This window comes from Pipistrellus kuhlii, unplaced genomic scaffold (assembly GCF_014108245.1).
Source record: "Pipistrellus kuhlii isolate mPipKuh1 unplaced genomic scaffold, mPipKuh1.p scaffold_m20_p_29, whole genome shotgun sequence".
NCBI lineage: Eukaryota > Metazoa > Chordata > Mammalia > Chiroptera > Vespertilionidae > Pipistrellus > Pipistrellus kuhlii.
This window is the reverse complement of record NW_023425528.1, coordinates 6,542,171-6,551,545: the sequence shown is the minus strand read 5'-3', so window position 1 is coordinate 6,551,545 and position 9,375 is coordinate 6,542,171.

Here is a 9,375-nt window from a genome sequence, read left to right as displayed (position 1 = left end):
CCAGGAGACCTGAGGGATCACACCAGTACCACCCTACCAAAAAGAAACTGGGAGCAAAGCAATTGGATCTACAATTACAGCAAAACATGGGAAGAAAAAAAGAAAAAAAAGCAACCCCAAAGAAAGAAAAAGAAGAATCACCAGAAAGGGAGTTAAAGGAAATTGAGGCTAGAAAGGAAGTTAAATGAAATTAATGCTAGCAACATAACAGAGGAAGAATTCATAGTAATGGTTATAAGGATGCTCAAATGGCTGAATGACAAATACACACAACTCAATGAGAATTATAAGGAGCTGAATGAGAATTTCACCAACATGAAAAGAAACCAAGAGGAGATGAAGAACGCCATAACTGCAATAAAGAACACAATGGAAGACTTAAACAGTAGACTAGAAGAGGCTGAGGAATGCAACAGCAAATTAGAAGACAATGTAGGAAAAAACACACAAACACAGCAGCAACTGGAACAAAGATTTAAAAAGCAAGAGGAGAGCCTAAGATAGTTTTGGGACAATACAAAATGAAACAACATTTGCAAAATATGGGTACCAGAAGGATAGAGAGAGAACCAAGGAATATAAAACCTGTCTGAAGAAATAATGACAGAAAATTCCCTGATATTGGCAAGAAAAAAAAACTATACAAGTCTAAGAATCCCAGAGTCCCAAAGAAGATGAACCCCAAAAGACTGACACCAAGACACATCATAATTAAATTTGTGAACACCAATGACAAAGTAAGAATCTTAAATGCTTCTAGAGAGAGACAGAAAGTTACCTACAAGGGATCTCCTATTAGAATATCAACTGATTTCTCAACAGATACACATCAGGCCAGAAGGGAATGGAATGAAATATACAAAGTGATGCAAAACAAGAGACTGAACCCAAGAATACTATACCCAGCAAGGCTATCATTCAAAATTGAAGATGAAATCAGGAGCTTCACAGACAAAAAGGGCTAAGAATCTAGAAATGCAAGAAATGCTAAAGGGACTGATGTAAAAAGAAGAAACAGAAAGGCAAGAAGAAACACAAACATTAAGAATAAAAATGACAACAAACAAGTTCTTATCAATAATATCATTAAATGTAGACTAATACACCAATCAAAAAATATAGGGTAGTGAATGGATAAGAAAACATGACCCATATATTTCCTATCTGCAAGAGACCCACCTCAGAACAAACAATTCACACAGACTGAGAGTAAAGGGATGGAAAAACTTTTACAGGCAAATAGAAATGAGAAAAAAGCTGGTGTTGTGATATTTATATCTAACAAAATAGACCCCAAAGTAAAGGCAATAACAATATATAAGGAAGGACACTACATAATACTAAAAGGGAGCAATTCAACAAGAAGACATAACTCTAATAAATATATATGCACTCAATACATGAACACCCAAATACATAAAAGAACTTCTGGAAGACATCAAGGGAGAGATTAATATCAATACACTCATAGTAGGGGACTATAATACCCCACTGAAATCACTGGATAAATCCTCTAAACAAAAAATAAGCAAAGAAACAGCAATCATAAATGACTCACTAGATCACATGGACTTAGTTAACACCTTCAGAACATTTCACCCCAAAGCTACAGAATATACATTCTTCTCCAGTGCACATGGAACATTTTCAAAGATAGACCACATATTAGGACACAGACAAAGTCTCTACAAATTCAAGAAGGTAGAAATCATAACAAGCATCTTCTCAGACCATAATGGCATAAAACTGGAAATCAACTACAATAAAAACAATGAAACAAAAATCAAACACTTGGAGACTAAATAGCATGCTATTAAACAATGATTGGGTTAACAAAGAGATCAAAGAAGAAATTAAAAGCATCCTGGAAACAAATGACAATGAAAACACAACAATCCAAAATCTATTGGACACATTGAAATCAGTCCTGAGGGGGATATGTTTCCATTGATTTTTAGAGAGCTTGGAAGAGAGAGGGAAAGACAGAGAGAAACATCAATGTGAGAGGGACACTTCAATTGGTTTCCTCCTGCATGAAACCTGACCTGGGCCCTGGCCAGGGAGGAGCCTGCAACCTAGGTACATGCCCTTGATCAGAATTGAACCCAGGCCTTGAGATCAGCAGGCTGAGGTTCTATCCACTGAGCCAAACCGGGTAGGGCAGGATATGAAATTTCTTAGCCCCTCCAGCACGCAGACCTTAGTTTTTCCTCTAGGAGTACAGAGGAAACACCCTAGATCACCTTCTTGCATTCTTATTAATCAAGTTACCAAGAACACCGTGAGAGGAAGCTTACAGGGAACTTAGCCAATGAGCCTTCAGAAAAGATGTTTCCACCCTAATTGATTTTGCTCAGTGGATAGAGCATAGGCCTGCAGACTGAAGGGTCCCAAGTTCGATTCTGGCCAAGGGCACATCCCCAGTAGGAGGTGTGCAGGAGGCAGCTGATAGATGTTTCTCTCTCATAAATGTTTCTAGCTCTCTATCCCTCTCCCTTCCTCTCTGTGAAAACTCAACAAAATATATTTTTAAAAGAAAAAAGAAAAAGTATTTCCTCTGCAGCTCATGCACAAAGGACCCCCTGCATTGTGTCTGCAGGGTTTCTGTCCACTGGGCTGGGGGCATTGCCCAAGCCACACTGCTGGGGGGCTGCAGGAGCATGTTCTCAGCCCAATGGTCCGCTTTCTGTCAGCTGGGCTTCTGTCTGCTGGGCCATGGGAATGTCTCAAGAAGCGTGGTGTAGGTTCAGAGCTCACCCCCGCCCAGCACCCGCTGGGTTTCTGTCTGCTGGGCTGGGGTTGTGTCCCAAGCTGCACTGTGGCAACTCAGAGCATTCCCCTGGCCTAGCAGCCCAGTGTTCTGTTGCAGCCCTTCCCCCCTCTAAGGCCTGGGAGTGGGACGCTGGTGCTATGGGCTCTGCCATCTTTGCAGCAGAGTGATGGTTAATTTGCATATTACTCTTTTGTTAGATAGGATGAAACAGAACAGAGAACCCAGAAATCGATCCAAGGCATTATGCTCAATTAATAATTGACAAATGAGACAAGAGCATACAATGGAGTCAAGAAAGTCTCTTCAATAAACGGTTTTGGCCAAATTGGACAGATACATGCAAAAAATGAAACTACACCATCAAGTTACACCATACATAAAAATAAACTCAAAATGGATAAAGGACTTAAATGTAAGATGCTAAACCATAAAAATCTTAGAAGAACCCATAGGCAGCAAAATAGCAGACATATGTCATAGCAATATCTTTACTGAAACAGTTCCTAGGTCAATGGAAACTAAAAAAATAAACAAATGGGACTACATAAAAATTAAAAGCTTCTGCACAGCAAAAGAACAAGAAAACAACAAGAAAGCTCACTGCATGGAAGAACACATTTGCACATTTATCTCCGATAAAGATTTGATTTCCAAAATTTACAGGGAACTCATACAATTTAACAAACCGAAGAGAAACAATCAAATCAAAAAATGGGCAAAGGACCTAAATAGATACTTTTTTAAAGTGGACATTCAGAAGGCCAAGAGACATAGAGTCCTGGTGCACGAATTATGTGCACTGGAGGGGTGTCCCTCAGCCCAGCCTATACCCTCTCCATTCTGGGACCCTTCGAGGGATGTCCAACTGCTGGCTCCTAACCACTCGCCTGCCTGCCAGCCTGGTCACTCCTAACCACTCCCCTGCTGGCCTGATTGGTGCCAAACTGCTCCCCTGATCACCCTCAACTGCCCTACTCTGCAGGCCCAATTGCCCCCTACTGCCCTCCCCTCCAGGCCTGGTTGCCCCCAACTGCCCTCTCCTGCCAGCCTGATCACCCACAACTATCCTCCCCTGCCAGCCATCTTGTGGCAGCCATCTTGTGACCACATGGGGGCAGCCATCTTGTGATGATGTGAGAGCATTAGGGTTCAAGGGCCAACTAAGGCTTTTATTAGTATAGATACTCAAAGTCACTAATAATATGAAAGATGCAAATCAAAATGACAATGAGGTACCATCTCACTCTGTCAGAATGGCTATCATCAACAAATAACAAATGACAAGTGCTGGTAAGAATGCAGAATAAAGAAACCCTTTTATACTTCTGATGGCAATGCAGACTGATGCAACCACTGTGAAAAACAGTATGGAATTTCCTCAAAAATTACAAATGGAGCTCCCATTTGACCCAGTAATTCCACTTCTAGGATATATCCCAAGAAATCAGAAACTCCAATCAGAAAGAATATATGTACCCCTATGTTCATAGCAGCACAATTTACAATAAATAAGTTTTGAAAGCAGCCTAAGTGCCCATCAGCAGATGAATGGATTAGAAAACTGTGGTACATCTACACAGTGGAATACTATCTTACCTAATAATAGACAAATATGCACCTTCATTATGCCCTTAGCCAATCAGAGTGAGTATGCAAATTAATCCAAAAATGGTGGTTAATTTGAATACATAGGTGCCCAGCACCTGTGTCCCAGGAACATCCTGCCACCCAAGTCACTGTGAGGTAAGGCAGCATGGGCCCAGAGCAGCCTGGAAAGGGCCTGAGCCAGGGGGCTCCTGGGCAGGCCCAAGCCTGCAATCAGAACAAGAGGGCAGGAAAGGAGCTGGGGGTTCGCTCTTGTGATAGATGGCAGAGAGCTGGGGGTGCCCTTCCCAGGACAAAAGCTTCAGCCAGAGGTTTTAGGCCTGTCAGGGCCCAACCTGCGATTGGTGTGAACTATAGAGGAAACACCTTTTCTGACTGCACATAGGCTAAGCTCCCTGTATGCCACTGGTAATATGCTTGGTAACTTAGGTAATAAAAATCCAAAGAGGTGATCTAGTGTTTTTCTACCACATTTCTGGAGAAAAAATGAAGGTCCGCTGCTGGAGGGCTAAGAAATGTCATATTTTGCCCTAGCTGATTTGATTCAGTGGATAATGCCTCAGCCTGCCGACAGCAGGGTCTGGGTTCGATTCTGATCAAGGGCATGTATCTAGGTAGCAGGCTTCTCCCTAGCTGGGGCCAAGATCAGGGCTCATGCAGGAGGCAACCAATCAAAGTGTTCCTCTCACTTTGATGTTTCTTTCTGTCTTTCCCTTTCTCTTCCACATTCTCTAAAAGTCAATGGAAACATATCCTCAGGTGTGGATTAAAAAAGAAAGAAAGAAATGTCATATCCTATAAAAGACACATCTTGAAAATGCCTAAAGAAAGTTGTTATTTTTTTCTTGGTGAAGGGACTGGAGTCCGTGTTGATGAAAACACCTTGGTGGCTGTGGTGACTGGCAGTGGCTGCAGCAGTGGGGTGATGGGGCTGGTGCCTTCCCCTGATCAGCCTGGTTGCGTCCCACAAAGGGAGACCAGACTGTGGCATGAGGAGCTGGCCTAAGACGTCAGTAGGACATTCCCTGAGGGCTCCCAGTATGTGAGAGGGGGCAGGTTGGGCTGAGGGACCCTCCAACCCCAGTGTACGAATTTTGGGCACCGGGCCCCTAGTGATGCTATAAGAAAAGAAGGAACTTTTACCATTTGCAACAGCATAGATGGAACTGGAGAGCATCACGCTAAGCAAAATTAGCCAGTAGGAAGAAGATAAATACCTGATGATCTCACTCATTTATAGAATATAGTAAATAAGATAAATTGATGAACAAAATTAGAGCCAGAGGAAAAAAACATTTTATAGTAAAATAGAAGTAATCCTATTATTTCAAAATTTTTAATATTTCCTACAACTTTTGTGATATCATACTATGTTAGTACAGTTTTGGTAGTATTATTATACTTAACATTTTTTTCTTGCAATATTAATGTTTATTGGATGTAAAATTATTACATTTAAAATCATTTTTCTTAAAATATTAATATTTATTGCATGTAAATGGATAATTATTTTGTATCTACAATCTGGTAATAGATTTATTTTGTAAATAAATAAACAAATAAAAATAATTAAAAATAATAAAGATACACTGTATTTTCTCAGGGGGAAAACAAAACCTATCATCCATTCGCCACTAGAGGGCCCATTATTCAACAAATATTCTTTCGTTCAAAAATGTTTTATTAAAGAAATTGCTCACAATCATTAAGTATTATCATCATGAATTTTAGCAATATCATTGCATACTACTATATACTCTTTTAATATCTCCCTTTAAAATAAATTAATTTCTTACTTAAATATGCCTATTTTAGAAGTAAACTTGAAGATGAGTGGAAAGAGAGAGGTATGTATAGATGAAAAATATAATGGCCCCAGAGAGAAAGAGCTGCACCAAAAATTAATGGGAAGGAATAGTGGGTCTGGAGTTGGTGATCAAGTACTCAAGGGATTAACATCAATAGTCATCAGAAACATGGAGGTAAGAAAAAAGGGATCGCAAAACCAAAAGAGAATACAGAAATGTTGGCATAACAAGTTTATAAGATGAAGCTGCCATGAAGTTAGGCAAGTTCAAGGCTGAAAGAAGCATGGAGCCTAAGGAAGAAATATGAAAATGGGGGCTGAGGAGAATAATGAGGTAGTACCAGACACTGTTGGTTGTGTATCTAGTTTCCATGCCCCCCTCCTTTTTTTCCTTGCTTTGGAGAGAGCATTGGGTAATACTGTTTGGTAACCAAGCCCTAAATTGTGACCCAATAGACCACAGACTCATCATACCTTACCTACAAACTTTGTGACCATGTATATTTTGAAATTCAGAATTGTTTGGATTTTAGAAAGGTAATATAAGAATATACCAGGCATTAAGTAGCATACCCAGTGTGGTCTGAGATAACACCACATAATCAAACCTAATAATATTTCTGCAGCAAAATGTATGATTTGTCATAAGAAATAGCTGTAAAAATATATTGAAAAGAGTATATAGTAGTATATTATGATAAAACTAAAATTAATTATGGCAATCCTAAAAATGATTGTGGGAAAGTTGTTTAATAAATCTTTTGAACAAAGGATTTTTTAAAAAATGATAGGTCATCTAGTGGAGAAAGGGGGATGATAATCCTTCCTACCTAAGAAAAAACAGTTTGGGTTACGTTTTGCCGTCGAAAGAATTTTGACAACAAACTTAAAAAGAAAAAAGCCTCTTGCCCTGGCTGGTTTGGCTCAGTGGGTAGAGCTTCAGCCTGTGGACTGAAGGGTCCCAAGTTCAATTCCAGTCAAGGGCACATGCCAGGGCTGCAGGCTCAGTCCCCGGAGGGGGAGGGAGGGGGGGAGCATACAGGAGGCAGCCAGTCGATGATTCTCTCTCATCATTGATTTCTCTCTCTCTCTCTCTCTCTCTCCTCTCTTCCTCTCTGAAATCAATAAAAAATGTATTTTTAAAAAAAGCCTCTTAACTTTTGAAGCTCTTTTGAACTATGCATGCTACTTATGTCTTAATTTTGAAATTTTTGAAGTTGGGTTATGGGTGCTTGAGTGTTGGTTATATTATGGTTTATAATTCCTTATATATTTTAAATATTCATTCTTTGAAACCTTTTAATTGCATAGGCTCATGTATATTCTGACAGGACAAATGACACAGATCTAAGTTTATAGCACACTTACTAAATTTTTATTGAATTGAATAAACTTGATATAGCACTCCCACACTCATTATTTGTTATCCTTGCCTTAGGAAAAGGAACAGATGCTCTGCTGCTTAGGGAGGTTAGTCTGGTTTTTAATGTAAATAAGAGTTAAGCTGGAAAAAGGGCTGGCTCTAGGAAACATTAATTTATTCTTTTATTTGTAAATTCAACAAGTATTTATTGAGGATTACTATAAACCTAGCACCATGTTAGAAGCTGGGAAACCATGGGAGGTATGAGGTAAACAAAATTTCATCTCTACTATCGACAAATTCATGGTCTGGTGGAAGAGATGAGCTGCTCATGCCTTCCTATGACTTAATAGGCTAAGTGCCACAGGAGCAGCACCAAGAGCAATGAAACCTCTAAGCAGATGTGCACTTCCTCTGGCATATGGACACCTGTACGTGCTTGGTGATCTTAAGAGCAGAGTTGAAATTACTGCAGTCACCACACTGCCACAATCTAAAATGGCAATCTGCTCTTGCTACTCCCTAACCTATGGGAGCTTAGATACTCATGAAATTAAATTTCTAATATTCCCAGAGCTTCCTCTGTGCTCAAGAAGGAGAGCAATGGAAGACTGCAGTTAGGTGCCTTCCAGTGCTTAATGAGTGTCATCTTGGATGGCCCCTTGAGGCAAGTTATAATGGTCTCCTGGATGATATCTAAAATGCTAGAGGCCTAATGCATGACATTCGTGCAAGGGTAGGCCTTCAGAGCCCAAGCTGCCAGGACCCTTGTGGCCCTGGCTGCCTCCTGGCTTGATCCTTCACTAACACCCGCCTTGGCCTAGTGCTGGCCACAGTCACCATCACAGTTCCCTGGTTCCACAAGCCACCCTCACCCATCCAACCACCCCTCTCACCAGTGGCCTGGGCCTCCCTCTGTGGGCTATCACGGGGTGATGGTTGGCCCCCTGACCAATCACATCGCACCCGCCTTGGCTGGCCTGGTGCCAGTGCATGTCATAGAGTGGTAGTCCAGAAGGTCATCTGGACAATCGTTCTGCTGTTCGGTTGTTTGCTTGATTTGCATATTATGTTTTTATTATTATAGATTCCCTCTCCTATCATCCCTGCTCCAGACAGTCCTGCCCAAATAATCCACACAAGAAAATGCCCTCAAAATTCTGCATTCCTCAGAGAAAAGTTTTCCTGGAGCTAAAAGGCAGCAGAAGTTCTACAATGCCTGCAGATCTTGGTAATCCTACCCTAAACCAGCTCACCCTGTGTTTATACTGTGATGAGGGTCACTAGATATTTATCTGAGAAAAATAAAGAAGTTGACATATGTAAAGTACTTAAAACATTGCTTGGTGCAATAACTGGTTTGGCTCAGTGGATACAGCATTGGCCTGCAGGACTAAAGGGTCCCAGATTGGATTCCAGTCAAGGGCATGTACCTTGGTTGAGGGCACATCCCCATTAGGGAGTTTGCAAGAGGCAGTTGATCACCGTTTCTCTCTCATCAATGTTTCTAACTCTATCCCTCTCCTTTCCTTTCTCTAAAAAAATCAATAAAAATATTTTTTTAAAGAAAACATTGCTTAGCACACAGTAAATACTGTAGCTACGTGCTGCCTCATGATATTGGTGTTGGGATTAAATCAGATTATCCATGTAAAGAGATAAGCACTCAATAAATATTAGCTCCTATTTTTTATTATTATCACCTTGGTCAAGGAGTACCACAGTTTTAGTGAATTCCACCCATGAATCTATATCTCTAAGAATCTGATTACGGTGCAGTTAAACTTCTGTTTAGGAAAAAGAGCTGGTACTCAATACCACGGTCTA